Source organism: Pezoporus occidentalis, unplaced genomic scaffold (genome assembly GCF_034315485.1).
Source record: "Pezoporus occidentalis ecotype Australia unplaced genomic scaffold, CSIRO_AGI_Poc_V1 ctg62, whole genome shotgun sequence".
NCBI classification, from domain to species: Eukaryota; Metazoa; Chordata; class Aves; order Psittaciformes; family Psittacidae; genus Pezoporus; species Pezoporus occidentalis.
The window spans coordinates 2,194,374-2,220,511 of record NW_026915966.1 but is presented as its reverse complement, the minus strand read 5'-3'; the positions used below and the strand labels follow the sequence as shown (position 1 = coordinate 2,220,511).

General features: G+C 43.4%; 1 protein-coding gene and 1 long non-coding RNA gene across 4 annotated transcripts in view; one reads left to right on the top strand and one right to left on the bottom strand.

Moving 5' to 3' along the window:
* Positions 1-14,505, bottom strand: part of LOC134174643 (uncharacterized) — an 86,265-nt gene extending 71,760 nt beyond the window's left edge. For 2 of the 3 annotated variants that reach the window (XR_009968738.1, XR_009968737.1), the window contains exons 1-2: positions 14,360-14,505; positions 13,489-13,620 (exon numbers count right to left, since the gene is read on the bottom strand). This is a non-coding gene — a long non-coding RNA (uncharacterized LOC134174643). Of the gene's footprint in view, positions 1-11,310; positions 12,625-13,488; positions 13,621-14,359 lie in introns of those variants that run through there. The other variant, XR_009968739.1, reaches the window with a different exon arrangement.
* The window catches only part of FOXK2 (forkhead box K2), a 430,591-nt gene that overhangs the window by 215,279 nt on the left and 189,174 nt on the right, over positions 1-26,138 (top strand). The window lies entirely within an intron of this gene.

Here is a 26,138-nt window from a genome sequence, read left to right as displayed (position 1 = left end):
AGGACTCTCCAAACTGAGTTATGATCTATTTGTATATCTCTGACTTCTTGCATACCCCTTAACCCTTCAATATCTTTGTCATGCAAACCACAGCATGAAGCATATTATGCAATTAATACTCCAAATGTCTTTAATGCTTTAGGCAAGTCTTAAAATTTTCTGTAACTCAGAATTTTCAGAGACTGTGAATGAGTTTCCAATGATGAGGGCAAAATGATTGCTTCCCATGCCAGAAATTGTAAGTAGCTCTTATTTACTTACATCTCCCAGCAGATGTCACAGATGTTTGAATTCATTTTTGGTAGGGATTAACAGAAGATACAAAGCTTCATTATTAAGTAGTCAAACCAATTCAATTACAACAGCCTGGAAAATAATTCCAGATTTGCAGTACAGAAAAGTTAATTCCCAAAGATGCCATTCTCAGTCCTGACCTGGCTTCTTTAAGCTGAAATGGCAGAGGGCGGGAGCATTTACTTCAATAACTTTTACAGTGAAAATGAGTGCGGAAGTGAAGTCCCAAGCAATTGGGCACATGAAATGAACACTCCAATTCAAAGTGGGTGCAACAGCAGGAGCCACCTCATTCAGCAGGACAGCGTGTAGCTGAGCCCTGAAGTCAGCAATGATGCACGGAACTGGGAGCCCACTCAGATTAGTTTAGAAACATTCAAGGCAAAAGAAAGAGTATTTCCACAGTCTGACTTACACAACTATTTTGTTTTCAAACAAGAAGATCCATTAAGATGAGACTTCCTTGAATGAGTATGTTTTCTGTCCCTTGCCTGGCATTTTCAGCAGACCTGCGATGCTCAGTTGGACTGGGACTGGTCAAGAAGAGCTCTCTAGCAAAGCCATGCAAGCTTTCTCCATCACCACCTACCATTTGTTTCTTCCTGACCTATGCAGGATAGCAGCTGAGACCCAAAGTCATTCCCAGAGCTCTCAGTCCCCGGGGCCACATTGCCAAGAGGAAGCAAACTGCATCAGCACCACTGATGGAAGTGTCCCTGGAGCCATCTCTGCCGTCTAACAGAGCAACTGGAGATGGCTTAACAGAACCATACTAGAAATAGGGTCTTGTATGGAGCCTCCCTGCTTCTTCTCTGCCTTGGCTTTATCTTTGCGACACCCCCCCCAAAACCCAAATTATGCAAGACTGACACAGACCCCTCTTTTTCCTGACACTCAACTCACTTTTTTATACATGCACAGTCACACACACTCAGACTACATTTCAACCCCTCTGGCACATCAAATTCTGATAAAATTTATTAATCAGGTGAAACAACAGCCTCCAGGAGCCTATTCTTGTTTATGTTGAAGCACCAACACTGCCACATCCAGAGGACTGCAGTGTCCAAACTAGCAGTTATTTTGGCAGTGTGTAGAACTACATGTGATGTATCCAGCACAACAGCAAACCCTCTAGCAGCTTTTTCTGATCTTTTTTGAATGGAACAGGAGGTATTTTTCTTAAGTGCAAATCATTTAATATTGCAATAGTCACAAACTTCATTAAGCCAGCCCAGATAATGATCACACCATCATTATAATTCCATTTAAAGCACTTGCCTCTTTCAAGAGGACCAACACAATACAATCATCAGAACATTTTCCTGGCAGTTAGCACCCTTATTTGTTGTGAGGGTGAGAAGTGAATTGAAGCTTCCTCTTTTTCTTTTGTTAAGGTCCCAATTAGAAAATCAGTGACTTCCTAAGGCTGCCACAACATTTCAATGTCCCAATTTTTCCACTGGAGACCACAGACTTCATTGCACTTCACAAGCTGAGCAAACTGAGCTCCTTGGTTGTGAGCCAGTACCAGTATGACCTTTACTAATCATCTCCTCCTATTTAGAGTAAAATTCATGTTTTGAATTGTGGGTGTTTTGCAAATGCAGTAAGAGAATAACAGCATGGTTTCTACAGGATGAGAACGCAACATGTGAGAAGAGATAATCCCTCACCACATCTCACAAGCCCACATGCTTGCAGGAAAGCAGAATATTCCCTAAAAACCAGCATGCTAAGGAGATGGACTGCAAAAATCCTGTTATATAGCACTGAGTGCCAGAAAGCCACGCCTACTGCTGCTGCCCTCGCATCCCACCCTGCGCATGCAGGGAAGAAGTTGCTATGTAGGTGATGAGAGACACAAATCTTTTCTGACTGCCTGACAGCAGGCTAAAGCTACCCAAATCTGAAAATGACTGTTTAAGAACAGGCTGGTTGCCATCTACCCAGTATCAGCTGAACCTTGCATTCATTTCTGAGCTACAAAGATGCTATGTAGTAACTTAATCCATTAAGGACTGAGTGCTTTCACATTTTAAAGCTGACAGGTGAAAGATACAGATAGAATAACTTCATGTCAGTGGGCTAAGGAGTTTCCCCATCAACCTTGCCCAACCATTCACCATTTCCTGCAGTTCATGAACTAGAGAACACCAAGTGAAACTACAAGGCAGCAGGTTTTAAACAAACACACAGAAATAGGGTCTAACCACAACTGTGTAATTAAACTGGGGAACAGTCTGCCCCAGCATGATATGGCCACAAGCCAGTGAGGAGCCAACACGGCTCATGTCCCCATGACCCCCTTTCTGATGATCACCATCCACAGAGATTTTTTTTCTCTCTTACTCCTGAAGATGCATATAAGGAGATCATTATTAGCTTGACCTGGTTTCCTCAGAGATCCTACAGCAGTAAATCCAGGGACAGGATGAACTTTATTAATATGAGATGTCCCAGTTTTCATTCCTTATAAATTGTTTCATGTTCGTGATTTTTCTTTCCTCTCGCACAAAAGTCAGGGCAAGAAATAAAGACTACAGCTAGAGCTAACATGGCTCAAATCAGCTCACAGTCACAGAGAGAGAAAAAGCTGTCAAGCTCTCCCATGCATAGCTATAACACACATCTTACAAGTTGTAGCAATGCATGTGGGCAAACGTTTTTGAATATCATAAAGAGCTAAAGCAAGTCTTTAATCACATGCATGCTTACACTTCCTGGATTTCAGACCGCTGGAGCTTAGATTCAGGTTGACATAGAAAATCCAATCAATAGCATGGGAAGAAATGCAATTAGGGAGCTGGACAGGCACTGGGAGAAGCATGAGTGAAGGGCTAATGAAGGAATGTAGTCCTAAAATCAGGAGAAAAGACTAAGCAAAAAAAAATAAAAGTACTGTCTGGAGAATAAATTATCTGTACTGTTGCAGTAAGTATTTCCAGTGTTGTCACAAACTGAAAGTCCTCATTTGCAATGGACCTGCAAGTCATATCTGACAACGTTCATACAGAATTCTGCTGCAGCTGCTGTGTCAGGGTCCTTCTTACTGCACACCGGAGAATCCAAAGAGAAATAAGTCCCTACCTTGTGGGAGAAAGCATTTCATTTCTTCTGCTGCAACAAATTCCTACTGCAGTTTTTCCCGTATCTGGGGGTTTCCTAACACCTCCACCCTTCGTAGATTCCTGAAAGCCTAGTAAAAGCCTGGACGTGCACCTTCTTCCCCTCCATGGCTCCTCTAATTGGGTTTTCCTCAACTGCTGTCTATTTTTACAAACCTTGCATTCTTGCACTTCTGAAACTTTAGTTTGTTTTAGCTGCAATTGGCCAGGACACTCAAAATTTACATGGGGACTCTCAGCAAGGCTGGTGTGCACAGAGGATACAATCATAACAGGTTTGGTTTCTTAGTTAAGAAAAAAAAGCTGAAATATGCCATTTTCCTGGAAGTTGTGAGTATATTTCATTTCAAGGAAGAGATGCACAATTGATGATCAGAACACTTTGATATTCTACATTCTGGTTCTTTTCCTTCTGGGCTGCAAATCTGGATAGCTTCAGCCACATAGAGGGAAAGCTGTGATAATGAATAATGTGTGCAGGGTGTGCTGCCTCCTGCCTGCACCAGCAATCTGGGAGCATTTGCTGCCAGAGCTATTCTTTTTTACTAGTAATTTATTATCTTTTTTAAGAAATAAGAATCCCTAAACTTGTGCCAGAATACACAAAGCTCTAGTTTGCATCACTTCTCACCAAAAAATCTTCCCCCCATCCTGCCATCCCAGCTGTAAATTTAGGGTTGTAGTTATAGTGGGACTGTCAGTAAGTGAAACACAGACTGTCATAGACCACCTTCAAAGAACCAAAAAGTACTGATATTTCTCCATACTCTCAAGTAAGATATTTTTATCCTGAAACATCATAAGAACAAAAATTATACTAGGAACAACTCAGGCACCAGGGAAACGTGGGAGTTTCTTACCTTAGTCATTATGCATAGATGAACATTTATTTAGCAACCAAGATATGCGTCAGCAGCAACAAGGGAGATAAGGGAAATCGCAATTTGTGCAAAAACTGAGGTCTTATTACATGAGGAACATGCAAAAGGATTGCAGGGCATTTTACAGGCTTGGGCAGGTATTACTCCCACACCTCAGTGCTCCTGCTTGCTTGTGTCCTACCTTAAACCAAGCCAAGTTAGTCTTTACCCAGAGCCTGTACTTAAGTTTCCCAGGGGAAAAGTGTTTGCACCACAATGGCACACTGAGATTCTGGGCTTTCTGTACAGAAAAAGGAATGGAGAACTTTTTCTCCAGTTCAGAGTGAATTTTAATGCAGGATGAAGCAATGAGCTACGTAACTCCTGCTTGCTTCCCTGCAAGGGTCCTCCAAATGGAGTAATTTCTGAAAGATGTTTTGTTACCCAAACAGGAGTGCAAAACTACTGGAAGAGAGAAAAGCAGGTGAATTTAAAACAAAAGAACCTAGGGCACAGATCTTACTCTTCCATCTCCTGCAGAACAGCAGGACAAGGGAACAGACAGCTCTGCACACTGCAGTAGATGAGGGCAATCACAGTGACCTCAGGTACAAAAAGCAAAGCTGTGCTCTTGCATAAATCTCAAAGCATTCAGAAAAGCAGCATTTCGGCAAAATACGGACTTACTGGCTTTGGTATTTATAGTCCTTTCCCTGGCCAATCTTGTCTTCATGGTACCCTATTGGAGTTCCTCAAAATGCAACACAGACACCCACTAATATTTAAGTGACAATCTAATGATGTAGCTAACAAAACCAGCTGGCTTTCACCATGAAGTATTACTGACAGTCCTCAGTATATGCCTTAAGTTTTTGATGACTAGTTTGGAATCTCTGTTAAAATGAGGCATTTCTAAATGTCAGCACTGCACAGTTTCTGATGACACCCCTTTAAATTCAGACTAGCCAGAAATACAGGCTTTCAGCCTTAGTTAACTGCTAAGTTAATTCTCCTGAACTGGCACAAGGCAGGGGGGAAGCAATATTTTAACTTTCCTAAAGAGAGTTTTACTTTGAAATTTTGGTCTTAATGTCATGATTTCTTGCTAGCACATGAGATCAAAATGATGTTGTCTAAACTAACTGCCCTGAAGAATTCCCAGCGAAATCTCAGATGGAAATTAATGATCCTCAAAATACATTGATTTTTCCGAGACCATTTCCTGAAAGAAAACAGATTCTTCAGAGAATTTTCAAGTTCTTTCAAATTCACCACCTAGAAACAAGAATGCAAAAACCTCCAGACAATTTGTTTTATATTTGGGCACCGAAGCACACAGACAAGGAGTGGCATTTACCAAACTTTCCTGTCTTATTGATCCTGTCACTACCTTAAAAGCTGCTACAGAGTGAAAAAATTAATCCAGGCAAATCTGGTAAGTGAATTGAAACTAAACTGAATAAGATTTCTCAGAAGAACAAAACTTAAATCTATTCTTCCACTAATTAAAAATCAGATTAAAGACAATGATGTTGCAGTATAATGTCTGTCTTCATTCAGCATCTTTATGTGATCAGTAAAGAGACAATTTAACCCATCTCCCAACAATCTCACTGCCTGGAATGGGAGCACAAGAAAATATGTGACTCTTTTAGCTGTTAAAAAAAAAGAACACATCCATCAAAAATAGACCATTAGGTCAGAGGGAGAACTGGATTTAAGGGATTATCAGTGTATTGACATGTTATGCTTGTAGTATTTCCACTACAATAAGCAGTACTTTAAATAAATCGTGAGAATTACATGTGTCATTTCAATTATTCCTACAGTGAATTTCTTGCTGAGCAAACTTGCTCATCCTAGTGAAGGACTGGTGAGCACAATCAACCACAGTCTCCATAGGGTTGCCACCTTGCCCCAACTCATCTTATGTAGTCAGGAGACCCAAGGACCTGGCCTAGTACAGCCTAAAGCCTGAAATTTAGTTCTTGGCCTCATCTGCAATAGAAAAGCTTTCCTGCTGCTGCTTTAAATACACATCAAACTCTCTTCCTGCAGAGACAGCATATGGCAGTACATGATGACTGATACCAGGGTGCCAAATAAAATCTGTCAGGCTCAAGAAATTATTGTTGCCACTGCAGCCACATGGAGCGTTTGTTAACCTCCAGCTGGTTCTGAGCAACTCTGCTCTTCCAACTCCCAACAGGCATACTCACACCAACAAACTTTACTCCTGGTAAAGTCAGTGTGCTCCTGGCACGACTTTTTTTATCCCTCCTTTAAGATTTCCTACCAGAGCAACCCTACCATGTTCCATCACAATACATCTTCCTCCCCCAGAAAACTCCCCATTTGATCATCATGTCAGATTTCTTGACACTGATGCCTAGAAACAGAACATATAACACCCACTTCCAAAACATCTGTTAAAATTCCAAGCACAGCACATATACCACAGTACACAGAGATCAAGAACAAAGAACTAGAAAGAAAAAGAAAACTAAAGATCATGACACTTTCAGACGCATCAGTGGTGGTGACCATGTAGGGTACTAACTCATCTATGTGCACCACTGTGCAACGACAGCTGAGCTCTCTACAGACCTTCAAAATAATTAACATGGGCTTTTATCCATGAAATATGCATCGTATTTCTCAGGAAAAAAAACTCCTAAGGAGCTATAACCTAAAAAGGATCACATTTCTCTGCAACTGGCACCCTCTTTTGCTGACAGGGAAAAACATAATCAGTGCTAACATTTTGTTTCCGAAACACAGCTCCTATTGTCATCACATTTTGACTCACCAGCACACAGTATCAGCCTGTGGTTGGCAGGTTTAATTTCCTGCTAGTGCAAATACGTGGCCTGTTCAAGCCCACAACTTATCCACCAATGTAAACACGTGAAGTGTCATAAACTACATTTCAGTGAAATGAGTAGTCTAAATTCTCTACTTTCAAGAGCCATAAAAAAGGCAATAGCCCCGAATTCATCAGCCCAGTAGAACTAACTTGCAGTGACAGCTGCTAGCAGCTTGAGGAATCATCAACACTTCTCCATCAGAGCACTCACAGTGCTAATGGTTAAATTTCAAAACAATTGGCTAAATTGCTAGAAGCTTATGCTAACATCACCAACATAAAGTCCTGATACCTCAAAGCCTGGTCTAATTAGTGCAGACAGAGAGCAGGGAGAAGGTCAGAGTGGACAAGATCACCTCCTACTGACAGAAAGAATGGACCAGGTTTGTGTGTCAGTGAGATGTTTAAGTTGTTTTTTTATACTTCCAGGTATTATTTGTTGCATTTCCCACAACACTACTGTGGCCTCTGCACAATCACCAGCCAGCAGGACAGCATCTGGTTTGAGACCTACCTTCAGTTTTGGGAGACTCCTCATGAACTGCAGGTAAAAATGGGTTGACATGAAACTTTCTGCATCACCTAAAACTTTGATGTTTGTAACCAGCCCTCCAAGAAAGCTTTCTGCTGTGCTAAAGCAGGTATTTCCCTCTTGGTGCTGCTAGGAGATTTTCCTTGCTTTTAAATCTTGAGGAATGGGTTGCAGGAGAGAGCACGAGATCTGTGCAAAAGAGGCTCTTCCTTTTCTGGCTTTGTACATCACGCAACACACTGCAGTCCCGGTTTGAGATAAGCTCTCTAAATTGTATGGTGGGGCAGGGACAGCAGGTTAAAGGCAGGCTGATGTCTTTATAACCACACTTCAGGCTCTACTTTGGCCTTTGGCGACATGGCCCTGGAAGAAAACTTCCTATTTTCTCTCTCCTCAGTACTGTTTTCTGCAAAACAAATAACATCTCTGCAGAAGAGGAACTATTTGTGCTCATACATCAAAAGGCAGCGCATTGAGATGAAGGACTTCTCACACTGTTGTGCAAACCACAACTCCTCTGTGCCTAGAGCTGCTTGAAGCATCACTCCAGGAACCCAAAATGCATTAAAAAAATGTTTTTTATCATCAGTTAATGTTCTTCCTAGTGATCTATACAAATCTGGTAAGATCTGGAAGGTTGAGCTTTTTAATCATAATATACACAGGAGGGCTGGGAGCAGAAGGGGGCATGCTAGGATTACCCCTTCAAATACCAAGAAAATGAAGATGTTTTTCACCCTTTTTTCTTTCCTCCTGGAAGTCTCTGTAAGAGTTCAAGCAGTTAAAGAGGTAAACATTTTGTTCTCAAAGAAGGATGAAGTAATATTTAATCAGTAAAAGACTTTCTCTTTACTACAGATCGATTCAATCTATTGATTTTTAAATCTATTTTACTGGGGATCTGCATGTAGTCTAATTAAAACCACTTTCTTCCTCAGTTACTTAACACAATGCCCCAGGATAGGTCAACACCACTTGGAAAGCGTTTGCAAAGCTGCCACAGACTGGGCATTGTGCCTGAAGAGCAATAAAAATTATGCTTTTTTACATATATTGGATAATTCAGTTATTTCATAATCAGCTGCACTGTGTCAGTTTAGTTTATTCACCTGTTCTGCTGTTTAAAAATGCAAAGGACACAGCATTTCAGTGTCATTTCATAGGCTGCCACCAAATCAGCTGCAGAATCATTTCCCATCTTCTGAGAGATGCCACCCCCTCTCCGCTATTGTGGTCACACTAAGGGTTTGACACAGGAACAGAGCAGACCTGCGCTCACACAGGAACACCTTGCATGCCTGTCACTGAGCAGTGCATCACAAATACATGCTTTGTGTTAACAATGGCTGTAAGGGGAAAAAACTAGGAGCAAAAGAGGAAGTGGGTACTCCTTTGTATTCACAGTGGTGTAGGAAAACAAGTGAGAGACCAAGAGACTCCTGCAATCTGAGAAAGGATTTTGTGCCTCAGAAAGGGTGACAGTCATTCCAGGGAGGAAGAGGGAGGCACAGAGTGTGCAGGAGGAAGCAAGTTATATCCAGACAACTAAGAGATAAGAGGTGTATCCTTACATGTGGTTCTCATTACTTTTTCTTTCTAATCCTTCTCAATAATGTTTTGGCTTTCACTGTGCTGTCTGGTTCTTTGCAATAGACCCCTGAAATGAGGGGCCTTGTTGAAGAGAACTAAGGGATTTGATAGCCTAATTTAATATATGAGGGGCAATTTCTAAATGTTTTTCCAGGAGAGGGAGGTTAAAACCTTGCTAGCCCTGTAATAAAACAACCTATCAGCTCAGATTGGATTTGAGCTGGACTGCAAGAGAAGCAAGACCTTGTACCCCCTTAACAGCACATCTCCCTCTTGTCTTCCACACAAACCAGCAAAAAGTAATTTCCAAATATATTTTCGTTGTTGTTCTTTCCTTCCAAAGGAAAATGCTTTCTCAAAGAATTTTGAGAGTCAAAGGACATAACAACCCAGCAAGCTGGTTTCAGAGCTTTTACTACAGCCTCTTTATGCCCCTTTGCAGTCAGTGCTCTGGAAACCTGCAGTGAGGGAGATTGGCTCCCAAGACTCGAGTTCTAAAATTCCCCAATTCAGACCACCACTGAGCTGCATTATCTAATAACAAGCAACTACAAACTACAGTTTAGCTGTCTAGGGGCAGTTTGCCACCAAACCTTAGCAAGCTTTTACCTAGCTGTCACTGCTCCTTTACTCAATCAATTAAAAACTGAACACACCCATGTTTTATAGTTAAACATTAATATTTCTATGATTCAGAACACCACAGTAAGGCTCTAGTGCATGACATTTCCATACCTTAGTTAAAGTTAATCTTACAATTAATTAACTTCAGTTAAAATGAGGAATTTAACCAGTAATCTCCAATTGCTTTACTCCATAAAATCGTAGCTGCACCACAGACACATTTCTATACTAAAGCTACTAGACAGTGGCTGACTTCTTTTAATGCCCAGACATTTTTCCATCAGAAAGATGTGGCTTTAGTAAAATAAATATTTTTACATGGAAAATATCATTTGAAAGGATACTAAAACTGTATTTTTAATAAATTAACCTTCACAGAAAATTGAACTGACTTCTGGTTTTAATCTGAGAACATAAGCACTCCCTTGGGGAAAAGGGAAGAAACTTAAAGGTGAAAGGAAACAAAATCCAGAGAAGGAAAATGGAAAACTGAATACTTGCATTGCCAAAGTGGCACTGGAAAATTATAGCAAGCATGCTTTTGCTTAGGAAGTGAAGAAGGTGGAAGCAGTTGGTCCAAGTTTATACAGTAAGTCAGAGGATGAAAACCTAGGAAGGCTCCCCTCCTCTGGCAACAGCCACCAGAAGGAATCTGCTTCAGAACAGCAAAGGTTGGAGCCAGAAGTGGTTTACTTACTCTGTGCAGGACTGTTTCACATCAAAACCTGTAGTCACAGACTCTGTCATCATAGTGGTATCATGTACATTCCCCAGCTGCAAACACTCATTCACTTGTGCAAGTTGGTTAAGTAATTTCAAGTTGGTTTAAAACCCCAAATGAAAGGCGAGTGAGCAAAGTGCTCCGACACCAGCCTTTAGTCACAGAAGAGTTAGAGTTGCAAAGGACCTTAAGATCATCCAGTTCCAATCCCCTCCATGGGCCAGGACACCTCAAACTACACCATGTCACCCAAGGCTCTGTCCAGCCTGGCCTTGAACACTGCCAGGGATGGGGCAGCCACAGCTTCTCTGGGCAACCCATACCAGTGTCTCATCACCCTCACAGTAAAGAGCTTCTTCCTTATATCCAACCTGAACTTCCCCTGTTTCAGTTTGAACCCATCACCTCTTGTCCTACCACTACAATCCCAGAAGAGTCCCTCCCCAGCATCCTTGTACCCTTCACATACTGGAAGCTGCCCTGAGGTCACCATGCAGCCTTCTCTTCTGCAGGCTGAACAGCCCTAATTCTCTGAGCGTGTCTTCTCACAGGAGGTGTTCCAGCCCCTGATCATCCTTGTGGCCTCCTCTGGACTTGCTCCAAAACTTCTTAATGCTCAGAGGTAGCAATACAGAAATATTCAGACCCAGGCTGCAGGTTTTTTTTTTTCTTACTCATTTTTGGGGGGATCATTTATGCTGGATACCATTAATGAGCTTGATTCATGAAGACTCAAGCTTTTGGCTCCAATCTAGACTACACACATTGCTAAGACAGTTCCTGGAACAGTCTGCTTCAGAGCAAGAAGGTACTTTGAAAAGCATCAGAATACAAAGCATCTCCACAGGCTCCCTTTGTTTATCACCTCTCATGGGCTCCAGAACATAGTGGCTGAGTAAACAAGAGAGTGTTACAAGCAACAGCCTTTTTCTTTCAGCTCCGACATCTCTGTGGCATCTATAACCCACACTCGGTCCTCCCTTGTTCTTAGAATAAAGCTGCAAGAGGGACAAGATCCATTCTTAAACACACCTTCATTAACATTAAAATCCAACCTTGTGAGGGCAACTCTACTCCCAATGAAAATAAATTAGCCAGATTTCCTCAGTTTGCAAGCCAGCCAATTAGAAGACAATTCTTATTTGTACACAGCAAAACAGTAGCAGCAGTCAAGCACAACTGTTGAACTACCATCACTCCATCCAAGGCAAAACCACACAGATTTCTACATGATGATGATTCTTCCATTCATGGGAGCTCACAAATCCCACGTGGCAGTGTTGAGAATAACTGTAAATCTTGATGCTTCTCCCAGAAATGACTATGCTTACAGAGAGCATGCTGAAGTGAAAGGATATCGTATTTTTTCTCCTTTTCTTAGGATTCTTTCTGGCTCATCCCTTCCAGGACTCAGTTTCAACAAATCCAAGAATTTCTGACACTGCAATACCTCATTTTCTAGCCCTGCCCTCAGGATCCTGATGAGGATTTCATTACAAGCTCAGCCCCACAGCCTTACTGCTCAAGTTTCAAGACTTTGAATGGAGGTGTAGAAATACAAGTTTTTGGGAGGGGAGAGAGGGAAGGAATCCAAATAAAAAAGGGGTTATCTGCTCTACCATTTCATTTCATTCAGAGACACTTCGCAAGAGATAATGAATTCTGAGTATCAGTAAATTTACATAATCCAGCCACCCACTATCAGGCTGGTTAGCTTAAATTTGGCTATATATTTTCCCTTGCCAAACTGTTCCTGCAGCAGGCCCCTTACTTGGCAGGATTGCTGCTGCTATTCTGGCTGTAGAACACATTTAAGGGGAACACTCTGTTCCAGTGTGTTGAATTTATCCTCGGCAAACTCTTCCTTCCTCCTCCCTGTGCCACCAACACCAGAGCAGCCCCAGCCTCCACCCTGGCTCATCCATCCTCCAATTCCACAGCTCCAAGACTCCATCTTTCCTTGGGAGTCTTCAACGACTGCCAGAGTCCTGTCAATGGAATCACATACGCTGAAATAACTCGACGGGCAGCATGAAAACGTTTAGTGCAGGACTTACTTTACGTAAAGTGGAGTGACGGGAGCTGTATTTAGAGGCTGATCTCCAGCCTAAATTTGGGTTTCTTTAAAACTGTGATGAAGTTACATGCCTTTCTTCTGCCTCAGTTCCCTCAATACAAACCACATACAATAAAAATCCCTATGAAAAAGGCTGCTGGACAGAATTAATGCAGAGTTTCTTCTCCCTCCCCAGCTCATCAGGCCTGGAGACTGCTGTAACAACCTACTCTTCTCTTTGTCCAAGTTACCATCATCTTCATTGAGACATGGTGATAAAAAGGCAGTGGGACATGTTGCCTGTAAAACCAAAACCCTAAAAGGGACAGAATCAGGATTTTGGTGGTTTGGGCTTTCTTTTAAATTTGTGAGAGGTACCCATTATTTCCCCCTAGGAATCACCAAGGTTGCTTATTATTGCTCCTGAAACAAAGCTAGAAAACAAAAGCTTAAATACATAAGTGCTAGTACCAGGTTGCAGGTCTTTAAAACATCCAGCAGAAAAGTACAGTCAAGTACTCTGCTCAGAGCTCCTTTACAAGACAAACGCACTGAAATGAAAGAACCAGATGTGTGTCGCCACAGAAAGAGGAATAACACAACTTGTGACTTGCTTATACCTAACTTTGCCTTAAAATCATTAACATGTTAGAGCTTGGTTTGTGGCTGAGCACTTTCTATTACACATGATATTATTCTAGACAGAAAAGCACTCTGAAGTGAATTTAGCCTAATGAGAGAAGCCCGTGATGACACTTAAAAAATCACTCATTTATCTTTTGAAAAGAAACAGCATAAGAAAATTCACCATACTCACAAATTTCCTTCAGGTTTGCTCTCTATGACAAGTTTAATCCCAGGCCAGTTCCATTAGCTCTGACTTTGGTAGCTTTATATAGTGTTTGGTTGTTCCCTGGGAATCAGTTTGAGATGCAACAACAGCTTGCACCTGAGAGCCATCGGAAAGTAATTAACTCAGAGTTAACATCAGCTGTGTTCACAAATGAACAAGTGATTCAAAGGTTAAAGGCTTCACATTCAATTCTCCAGATATATCCACATAGAGACTGCCTTAAAGTAATTTGCAATGATTAATACATGTTATGAGCTGGCAGTACCTAATACAGGCATGTGCCAGATTTATGCTTGGATGGGAGAAAGAAAGGACACTGCTGTCAGGAAGAGACCTGCCTGCTTGACCCATATAAAAATATAACTCTTACTACATCATTACTATGTTATCTGAGCCTGGCAGAATGCAGCCAGCCAGCCTGGTGTCTCTAAACCAAAAACCTACTGAGGATGCAGTCTGGCTTCTGCAGCTAGTCAACTATTTTAACACCTGCATGATTTCTACATCTCTGTTTCTTAAGTGAAGGTTACACTTGTTGTACCACTCAAACTGGATTTTGTTCAGAGCTATCTAAACTGAACTTTCAATAAAATGGCATTTTTTCTTGTTAATATAGAGCAATAAATATTGCTGTTGGGAATAACAAATTTGTCTTTCTCAGCTAGGAAATAACACAACCAGGAAAGCAAATAACATCAAACCAAATATCTAGCCTTCATATGCCCAGTTATTAGGGGAAAAAAAACAACCAACAAACCAACTTCAAAGGAAGGCATTCTGCCAAACAACTGTCTTCACTTGAAAAAAAACAGAATAATTACTAGCACTCTCTTACCTTGTGGATGAAGTCTCAAGTGAGCTTCAGGCCTAAATGGTCTTGTAAATGCAGCATAGCTTGAGCTCAGACAAGCACCTTAGGAGAACACTTTGAGAAGTGCTTGAACTTAGTTGCATTACTTATCACTGAAGATGATTTGGGTTGATTGGTTTCTAAATGAAACCAAATGAGCTGAAACCATCCATTTAAAGCATCACCAGCTCCAGAAATTAAAGGTAAAGACCCTGAAAATCAATGAGCCTGATTCCTAAAAGTGAGGATGAACAAGGTAAGCAGAAAAGTGGAAAGTGAAAAATCCAACTATCCTGATGCTGGAATCCTTAAACGGTGCAAACAGTAACTAGAGAAGTTACAGGCACTTTAAAAAATGTGATAGTTTTGCAAAGCACTAATGTACATATTCCTAATGAGTTTCAGCCCAAATCTGGGTTGTTTGGAGACATTTCTAGTGTGAACAATTATGTCAGGACTTCGTAACTACTAAAAACAAAGAAGTATTAAAGCAATGTCCATATATACACCAGAGGCTGTGGGAAAACCCTTAATTCTGTCCCTAACTTTTGACTTGGAAACTCATAGAATTTATATAAAGCATTTCTGCTACATTATTTCTTAGAATCATGGAGTGGTCTGGGTTGGAAAGGACCCAGTTCCAACCCCCTGCCATGGGCAGGGATGCCTCACACTAGACCATGTCTCCCAACACTCCGTCCAACCTGGCCTTGAACACTGCCAGGGATGGGGCAGCCACAGCTTCTCTGGGCACCCTGTGCCAGAGCCTCAGCACCCTCACAGGGAAGAGCTTCTGCCTTAGATCTAACCTGAACTTCCCCTGTTGAAGTTTGAACTCATCACCCCTTGTCCTGTTGCTACAGTCCCTGATGAAGAGCCCCTCTCCAGCATCCTTATAGCCCCCTTCAGACACTGGAAGCTGCTCTGAGGTCTCCACACAGCTTTTCTTCTCCAGGCTGAACAGCCCCAACTCTCTGAGCCCGTTTCCATACAGGAGGTGCTCCAGCCCCTGATCATCCTCATGGCCTCCTCTGGACTTGCTCCCACAGCTCCATGTCCTTCTCATGCTGAGGACACCAGAACTGCACACAGAGGTGCAGGTGGGGTCTCACGAGAGCAAAGCAGAGCGGCAGGATCACCCCCCTCAACCTGCTGCTCACACCCCTTCTGATGCAGCCCAGGCAAGGGGTGGTTTCTGGGCTTTGAGCACACATTACTGGGTCACGTTCACACACCTCCCTCGAGAGTGGGTCAGACCAACAGACTGTCTTTCAAGACAGAATCTCCTACTACTATCACCACCACTTTCTCTTGACTGCACCGGCATTTGTCCTCTTTGTTGGTGCTGCAACTGGTTGTTCCCTTGTGGTGGTGTTGCCTGGTCAGCCCCCACAGAGCTGTGAAGTGGTTCTGGGTGGGGATGTCAGGCACTGGAGGAAGGCCGTTGCCTTTGTTTGTCCTCTTTTCGTTGTTTCTCGTGACAAGTTCCAACCCCTGCATTAATGCACTCTTTCCTTTCCCTGTGCGTGCCACTTGCGCCTCCTCACAGTGGCTGCAGGTGCCCCGCACTCCCGCTCCCACTCAGCTTCCTGATCTCCCTCGGGTTTGTGCCTGCTTCCCTCAGCTCAGCCACCCGCCGCAGGAGCTCCTGCACTGGGGCACACCGCGTACAGCCCGGTCCGTTGTTCACCCTTGCCTCCAGAGCAATGGGGAGGCTCCTCCGGCACTGAGCTCTGCGCTGCAGCCTCCCCTGTCACCGGCTCCTCTGGGTGCCACCACTGCGGGCAGGCGGCGCCGAGCTCCCAGGGCGGCCCCGGCTCCGGCCTGAGGCGGCACGCGCCGTTCCCGCCCAAGCCGCCATCCACCGCGGGGATCCCCATCCCGGTTGCCTGCAGGACCCAGGTCCCCCCATCCCCGCTCTGGGAAGCTCCGGTTGAAGCCCAGGGAGCCCAGGGTTAACCACATCCCTGCAGGCGGCCACCAGCTGCCGTCTGCGAAGGCCAAAAGGAAGAGGGGAGGCTCTTTTCCAGAGGGTTTTGCAGCTGTTTATGGACAAGTGCCAAAAGCAGGGATCCTGAAGTCTGGGGTTAGAAGCCTGTGGGGGTGAACATGCCTTAGGAGCAGCAGACCCTTTCTGTTGAGAGAGCTGTTGGGGTAGGTAGTAATGGCACCCCAGACCTCATCCCCCCATTCCCACCTGCACAGCGCACCAGTCGATGTCTCACACATTCCTCCTGCTCTTCCTCCATGTGCCCCGGTCCCCAGGACCTCAGCTGGCTTCACCCTCCTTTCTGTTGGGGACAGCAGAGGCACACCAAGAGCCTGACACTAGAGCTGCTCCTGTGTGAGTGAGGTGGGGCGATATGGGGAGCTTCCTAGGTGGGTGTCAGCCCCAGTCCTGGCCTCAGTGCCAGAAACTTGCCTGGTGTGTATGATGGAGGTGCCCACCGTGGTGGAGCTCAGCACGGACAAGCAGGTGCAGGAGCAGGGATACACCTCCTGCACCACAGGGTGTCCTGGACAAATCCTGCCTGACCAAAGCAGCTCCTTCATTAGCCCGTTTTTTCATGGAGGAAATGGCTTCTAAGGCAAAACGCCATCAAAAGCAAACACCCAGCACAGAAAAGTCTGTAAATACCCTCACAAGCCAAACCCCAGATCTCATGGGAGGTGCTGAGCCGTCTCACCCCCACCTGCAGCTACTCTCCTCTCTGCTTCTCCACTTCCACAACTTCATCATGCTGCTGCCCTCTGCTACCCTGGGCGCCCTTAGCACAGGAGGACACACACGTTGCCCTCAGTCCTTAGTGAGCACAGCCACTGCTGTGCAAGTTTGGCTGCTGTAAGGGTGACCAAGGACATCTGCACTTCAGTGCCCTTCTTGGCCATGCACTACCAGCCTTTTACTTTGCTCATTATCAGTTTACAGTAGGCAGCAGCCAGCATCTTAAGCTAACTTAGCTTGGGCTTGTCCCCCGCAGGCCTCCAACGCAACTCTAAATTGAAGCAGAAACTTATCCCTGAAATAGAGTGCAGAAAAGCCTAAGTCCTTTTCTGGCACCAGAAACTTTGAATGTTTCTTAAATCAGAAGCATCAAATGCTCTCAGCTCTATGTAGACTTTGATTCTCTTCCACAGCATTTCTGAAGCCTGCAGATAAAGCAATATTAAGATACCTGCCAGAGCCATAAAGCTTCAAACTATACAAAGAAAGATGACTGGTTTTCAGCAGCCTATCTGGATTGCCTGGCTGGATTAAGCGTGAGTAAACCCTTCTACCTTGCAGTGTAAAAACTTCATGGATTTGCACATTTTCTGATGGCTGAAACACGAGCCAGTCCAGCGTGACCAGCTGGAAGCATTAACGTGCAACAGTGTAAAAGCAGTCAAATACCTTATTATCATGACTGTCACTCAGCAATAGCTGTGGAACATGAATAAGGAACACATCGAATCTGTTCTAAATAATTGGCAGTATGCATTTATATAGGACTAGGGTTGCATATTAAAACACACCTGATTTATTCTTCATAAGCAATGAGTATTTACTACTACATCTGTGTCAGCTGTATAGATTCAAATCTCATTTTTTTAAATGATTAATTGGTGTTTAATTAGCATGTATTACCATACTAGTTATATACATCCTAGTTGTGAATGCAAATATAATTCTAATAATTATATAACTAGTTATGCTTTCAAGAGCCTAGTACATAATGCAGTGCAGACAGCTTCCCTTGCCAGAGAAAAACAGCATGTTACACACACACAGTAACATTTTAGAACTGCTTAAATCCTCTTTTCAAAATTGATTTTGGTCTAAAGAATTTTTTGGCTTCCCAGTGCTTGAGTGCAAAATTTATTGTGCCACTGCCCTTCTAAAACCCTGTTACACAACCCCACCAGCATTTTGATTCCTGCTGTTTAGCACATACAAAGCCACATAAGACCATCAGACCACTAAACAGACTGGCTGGTGCTGTACCTCCGTGCGGATCCATGAGGATCCAAGGTGGGATTATCCCTCCTAGCAGAGAATACCTATGTTTTACCTACCTCTCAAGCTATTTAGGGTACAATGTAAGACTCTTTTCCAGCAGTCAAATCTCCCCTGATGCTGCTAGTGTCCTCATGTATTCCCCCTCTAAGCACTGAAGAATACAGACAAACCCCAGCCCCTTTTCTGCACTTCAGAAAAAAAATGCACCCGCTTATTGGTAGCTGTGAGGAAAAAACATCAGGCCCAATTCTTTGCTCCAACACCACCTCCCCTCTTCTCTTTCCCAAGCCCCTCAAATACACAGGCTGCTGGCCCCATTTTTGCCAACTTAGAGATATTTCTATTTCTAGCTGTAGCTCGGGGTACAAGGAACTCTGTTGCAACTCTTCATAGGACTCAGCAACAATCCTGCTTCCAAGTCCAGGTACATCTTTTAAGAGGAATACACCCTGTGTGTCTCTAGAAGCCTACAAAACCATATTTCTGTAGCTGAGGCCAAAGGCCTACAACTTCCTAGCTGTTAGGTGTGAGCTTGCAGCTCAGTGAGAGGCAGAGGGTACCAGAGCCACTGGCCTCAGGGCACACCAGAGCATCCCCCAGCTGTAGTTAATGGGGAAGAGATGGCTGCATTTGTCAGTCTGATGCAAACAACCCCAAGATGCAGCATTTTCTCTGAGTTCAGTGACTCCCCGCACAGACCATCCTCTCTCCTGAGCAGCACTCCTGCAGCCCTTTATCCAGATCTCTTTGCTTCCCATCAGCAGGAACAAAAAGCCTGAAGCTATTCAGCTGCACTGACCAAGCTTTTCCTCCTCAGACTCTGTGTGAGTGATGTTTATCTTTCATTTCTCCTGTTGAGCCCAGTGCAGGAAAATCCCCCTGAAGATAAATCCCCTCTTTTTAAATGTTAGATTTTAATGGAAATAGGTTTTAGTCAAAGATTTGCTGATCGCTCATGGTGAATAAAAAAGCCTTTGGTTTATAAACAATCGCGCTTGTATTACCTGGTCTCTCTTTTTGTCATGCCTCGCTCTTTATCTCTTTATCTTGTAGAGGTTACTAAAGTGGCTTCTGTCAGTTATTGCTCAAAAAGAACCATTTGATTGTCCTTGTACAATGCAGCCACACAACTCTGTAACATCACTGCTGGAGTCATCCTGATAGTTATGATCAAATAAACGCCTGATTTACAGAGGGAAGGATGACAGAAGGTAGGAGAGCTCTTTGTGGGTCCCACACTAGTACTGTACCAGTCACCCAAATGGGAAAAAGGATGTTTCAAACTATTTTGGCATGGCTACGTGAATGCAACTGACTGCAAATACCAATCTACCTTAGAGACACCTTCTTCACATGAAGCCCACTGCCTGGGGAAGCTGCATCAACAGAGGGTCTCTTCTGGAGATGCCTGAACAACAGCAGTGCCCAGGGCTACCAAACACACACACATACCCCCTTTTGCCAATCCTAGGTAAATTTTATATTTAAGGGAAGCATTAACATTTCATGTTTTGAGAGCAAATACATACAAATCATTGCAGACAGTTAAAGCAAAGGCACAAATTCCCACCAGGAAGCAAGGGACAGTTTTATGGCTGTGAAGCTTTGTGGAGCCAGGAACATGCCCACTGCCATGTGAGCTGATCATATGGCACAGCAGATTTTGATGTTCTCTTTGCCATATGTCACGTACTTCAGAGCACTTGTGCAAGCTGCCAGGAGACAAGAAAAACATACTATTAGTGGGGGGAAGATCACATATTCCATTTCCAGGCAAACTGTAGGGGCCTAAGTGCTGGGCTGTCTTCAGTAATAAAAGTATTAGTGCTTTTACATAAATATGCTGGTCTAGCCCTAGGCTGATTAGTGAAGAATTGTAAATGCAGCTGGCTATCCTCAGCCTGCAATAACTATGCTCCTAGTGAGTAGTTCTTAAATCTTTGAGTTTCTGAACACTGATGTTCTAACTGATAGTGTGCAAGTTGCCATGAAAGGAAAAAAAGGGTCCAAACCCCTCTGCAATAAACAAACAGATCTCTGTGGTTCCACTGTTCCTCTCCAGTGTTCCTGTTGATCCTCATCATCTACCAGCCGCCATGGTGCCCAGCAGGTGAGTCCCTGGGGAACAAACCTCTCTGGGTCAGTGTGACTGAGGAGCCAGCAGCAGCTGGTGGACTTGGCCATGGCACTGTGCAGCTTCTCCAGGCACTGAACAAACATCTCTGCCCAGGGCAACCCACAGGAGCTCAGGCATCACATCAGTATAGCAGCCCAGGATGGAAAAATTACTGTTGCAGTGCTGTTCTGAAGAGAATTTCAGGACTGGAAATAGAGCACTCAGAGTAAATCCTCTGCTCCGTTTGGTCAGAGCTTTTAAAATCAAGTTTAACATGGATCTAAAGAGCGACAAAGTCTGGGAAAAACTAGAACAAAGAGGACTTCATTGCTTTTACTAAAGCCTATGGAAGTACCCACCCAGCTGGAGATTTCACTGGCTGAAATCCCCTTTCAGCAGCAATGCCTGACAGTGATAGACTCTGACACATACCCTCAAATAATTAAGCTAGAAAACCATTAGAATAAAAATATAACAAATGGTTCTCAGCTTCCCCAAAAGAACTAAAATCTGGAGGCAAAAGTCAGCTTACAGATGAAACTGGAGGCAGTCAGAGTCCCTGCCTGGTGCTGCAGGGCTTCTGCATGGTCTCCTTGCATGCATAACACACACACTTGCAACAAGAGCCTCTTGGAGGACTTCAGGAGGAAGAAACCCATAGGAGGAGGTAGATAATGATGATGAAAATGGCGAAGTGGAGGCAAGACGGTTTTAGTCACATACATGGCTATCTCCTCACCCTGACAGCTGTGCCAAGAGGCAGAGCAAGAGCTCCCAGCACTGCTTTGTAATGCCCCGACTGTGGCTGCTGCTGGAAGAGTTTTAAATAATCCACCTCAAAACAGATGCTGTGATGCCAACCTCCAAGGCAGAATCACCAGCTCAGTTCAAACATCCCCAAAGCTCTGAACCTCTGTTCGGAGGAAAGGATATTAGTTCTTGTTTAGTTTTTAATCACTGGCTTCCTCCAAAACCCATCGAAATCTAAGGAAAACTCCCTGTGACTCAAGTGAGCTCTAACCCAGACACTAATATGATGCTTGACTGGGAATTGTTTCTTTGACAAAAGGAGAGTCTTTGTGCTTCCACCTTTTTCTCACATCTGTCAAGAGTTTTTATATAATTTTTATGAAACCAAGATGAAAAAAAAACATCCGTTTTCCTTTTAACAGGTCCTCCAAAGCAGGGCGGGAGTTTCCCTCTCCACCATCCTGGCAGCAGCTGGCTGCTGCCCAGCAGCTCCTCTTGTGGTCGCTCGTGCAAAATGCAGACTATTCACCTGAAGGTAATTTTTCTGTGTAGACAAAGAAATATGACAGAAGTCAGGAAATACAGGACAGTTTCTAATATAAAGCCCTTTATTAACAAAAGGCTGAACGGCTGGGATGAAAGCATGCTGTAGGTTTTGCATACTCCTCCAAGTGGAGTTTAGACCGTAGAAGGAGATGATCCATCTTTGGGGGAGAAATTTGCAGATATAAATGCTATAATTTTTCCATCAGTAGAGTGGGATATTTAATGGTACTTAAAGCCTTCCTACCTTGAAGAAAAAATAAATCAAGTACCGAAAGCAACACTGCACTGAGCATGCTACTTCCAGAGCTTCTTCAGCCACATAAAAAGTACCCCAGATTGCCAAATCAGAGCCGCTGCTGTCCCTGGTAGTACCTGTGCTCTTTGGGTCAGATCTCTGCCAGCTGTTTGGCACCAACCCTGCAACATGTGGGAGTGTGCACGTGCTGTGTTGTGTAACAGCAAAAAGCCTTTCCAGGAGCCAGTACCGTCTCCTTTCTACTCATGTGCATGGAGAAGAAGGATATTGGGGTTTGGGGTTATTTTGTTTTTCAGTGTACAATTCTGCATTTTAGGTGGGGAAGAAAGAGTTCAAATCTAAGAGTAACACTGGTTTGAGTTTCCACAGGAAATGACTTGGGGTTATTAACATGTATTTTTTTCCATTGTAAAATGATCTCAAATGCTCTAACGCAAGAAGATCCTAAAAACCCTGCCAGAGCCCTTACTGATGAAAGTTACTGTAATAGCCCACAATTTACACTGTTCCTCTATTGCACAAACCAAGGACAAAGCCTTTGATCTCTTGCTTGCAATTATATGGAATTGGACTCAGCAAGCCTGATGGTGCCTTCCTATAGTAAGCATGCAGTGTGCCACTGGCCAGATTCTCCACGGGTGCAAATCCATGTGGCGTCTCAGACCTTGTGCTGGCATTGACTCTACTCTTCACACATGGTAACAGGAACAAGAGAGCAATGCACTTGCTCATGAACGCTGTGATTAAGAGGTACCAAAACAGGTCCCTCCTATGTTATTTATATCTGGGAGGGCTTTTAAAAACCCGCTCAATTACATTCCTGAAATAACACTGCTTGAAACCTGTTACACAGTCTTCCGTAGAGATTTTGGAGAGCATTCAGATTCTCTCAAGTCACTCCTCCAGTGCTAGGATGCTTGCCTCTTAAACTTCTGAGTGGGGAGGGAGAGCTCGAACTTTAAATTACAGTGTAAATGTAAAGTCAAATTGAAGGACATATTCAACTGTGTAAGATAGATATAAACATATGTATTAACAAAAAGCTTTCGGAAGTGGTGGATCAAATTTGCTTTTGCTTCTAGCTTTTTCAGATTGAAGCTGTTCCACTGAGATTGGTGGGTTATGCTGTGCACAGTCCATGGTTTTAAATAAACCTTTGCACTAAGTGACCCTTGTTTAGAAACGATTTTGAAGAGAGATGAAGGCCTCTGCATATTATTGCAGGGCACAAACATTGTTCCAATGAGATTCAGTTGCCAAGCTGTAGAGATTATATATTAGTGTGTTAGTAACCCGAGAAAAGGTTCTATACGGCACATGCTATTAAGTTAAGCAATGCAGCCAAACCAGTTTCTGGGCATCCCATGGGATATTATACTGCAGTTGCTTTCGATACCTCTTTGTCATCCACTTCCACTACAACATTACATTCCATTTACAGGCTCTGAACTAACAGATGATAACTTTGATCCTCTAAGTTTAGGCTTAAGAAATAAATGCATGGATCTCATCTGACAGCACGTGTTTGGTATCTAACAAACCTCACCCTTGTGCTTCTCAGTCTCTGCCTTTCTCACGTGGATGCTGTATCAAGGCCTTTCTGAACTTGGCAAAAGCTGAATACTTTCCTGATGCTTTGCCAAGTGATCAGTCAAGTCTTTTCACTTCCTGCCGAGTAGGAACCCAACAGGAAAAGCATTGGCCACACAGTGACAGGGCACAAGAACATCACAAGAAACAGTAGTGCTCACCTGGGCAGGCAGAGCAGCACGACTAAAAGCAATCTCATCCAAAGGCTGGATGCGTATGTCAGTGTGCTCTCAGCTGAGATATGCTGAAGGACACAAAGGCGGCAATTTCACATGTTCCCTACCTTGAACTGCAAAATTCACTCTCGACAATGATATTCCACACTGAAGGCACTCCAGGAGGACAACAGCTTACAATGACAAACCCTAACAGGGAGGCTCTGCCTCTGCACACCCACTGCCTCTCTTCCACCCAGCCAGCACTTCAGTTTTGAAGCCTGTCACAGCTGAGCAGAGCAATGAGAGCTGTCTTTCAATTTGCCAAGACAACAGCTTTCAGCTGCCCACCACAGATACTCTGACCTTCATAACGAAACAATAGAGTACCAGCTATTCACTGAGGAAACCAAGGGCCTTATAAAATAGACATTGGACATGGCTACTCAAACAGCCCTCATCATGTGGACTCTTATTATCTACTTCCTAATAAGCAGACAATTTTGTTAGAAAATTCTAAAATTAGGCACTAAGCACCTGAAAAAAAAAATCCTATTCCAAACAGACAATAAAATGCAAATTGGAGCTATATTTTAAGATGGCTGGGCATGGTTTTGTGCATTAGTATGAATGCCTCTGGGGGGGAAATTCTACACAGGAAGTACATTATTAATCATTTTCATATCAATATTTTTCTGCTATTACAAGAAAAAACACACAGGGACTAACAGATTTTGATGTTCATAAAAGACAGTTTGATCCTTGATGACTTGGGTTTGTATGCCGTATGCCCCTGAGGTCTTATTCTGACAGTAATTCTGCAGTGAGCTCCATATTTCTATTTGATTAAAATACATCTTCCAAAAAGGCACTTTCAGCTTTTACTTAGACATCTGGAGAAATGGAAAATTCACCACTTCTTCTGGAAGCTTTCACCCACACTATTGAAAAATGTGTATCTTGTGTACACAGACAAATGGGAAACATCAGTATTCTGGACTCCTGCATCTCCTCCTTTCTAATTCTGATTGATCTTGGCTGTCATAAGCTCCAGGCCAAATTCCACCAGGCACCAAGTGCTATGTCAGTTCTTGCGGGTGTATGGAAGAAGCTCCGTGCATGGCAAGAGCAGAGCATTGGAGGGGAGAAGTGTTTCTTGCTCAGAGAACAATCTTTGCTCTGCTGTAAAACGACTCCAGGCAGCAAACTATCTTTTAAGAGTTTAATAGGAGTAAGTTCCCATGGATACGTGTCCTACATGCTTAAGAAAACAAGTGTCTTGTGGACTCACTAATGCTAACAGTTGCCCATTTAAAAGCTCTTCTGCTGGAAGGAAGGAAGGGAAGTTGAAATTAGGTATTCACTAAACAAATTAAGTCATTCTCTGTTCAGAACTATCACACTGCTTATCTCTATCAAGTCGTGTAATCACCCAAAACAAAGCAGGTACCATGACAAACAACAAATTTACTTATTCTGTTCTCTTTTGCCCTCTGTCCTGGCTGGTAAATGATGACAGAAAACAAAGCAGCACAGAGAACAAGTTCAAAACAAAAAGGAGACAGGACTGCAAAAGTTGCGTGCAACCCAGTTCTCAGAGATGAGCTACTTATGCCAAGCCCGGATCTCACTCGAAGTCTGTGGCAGTCAATCCCCTTGACTGCCATGCAGGCAGGATTTGGCCCTGGTAAAGTATCCGCCTGCATTCCCAGCTGCTTGGTCCAGCTGCTGTGAAGGAATGCGGGGCTGCCAGCTGAAAAACATTTCCAGCTCAGCGCCTGCATCTAAACTTTGTCAGTGCTGAATCTGATAAAGCAGGTCCCTGCCTGACAATAATTCAATTTAGCTTCTTCTCCCTCCCCAGCATTCACAGTATGCTTGAGCCAGCCACTCAAATAAATCTAGCCTTCAGTATTTGGAAGAGACACGGAAGGAAAGCAGAGTTACACATGTGTGCCTGTTAAAGTTATGGCAAATTACAGCCCAGTATCCAATACAATACCTTTATAGGGCTGTATCCTGCTCCTGTGAGCCAACAAGAGTTTCAGCACTTTGTAACATGCTACAGAGAATTAGATGACAGTTTGCACAAAAGCACTTTGAGGAGGGATTAAAACAAGCAAATAAACACATCGCAGTCGTTTTAGCACTCTGGTTTAAGCAGAAATGTTTGAAGGTGGAAAAGCCAGTTAATTCCTATTGGAAATCAATAAGAGCTGGGGAAATTCAGCGCTCTGTCCTTTGACTATGGGCTGGCTTAATCTCTGCTTTCTCTGAAATAAGATTGAAATATAAGGTGCTCATTGATTTTGCAACTGCCCCCAAATTTCCCACCTAACTGGAAAAGCTGT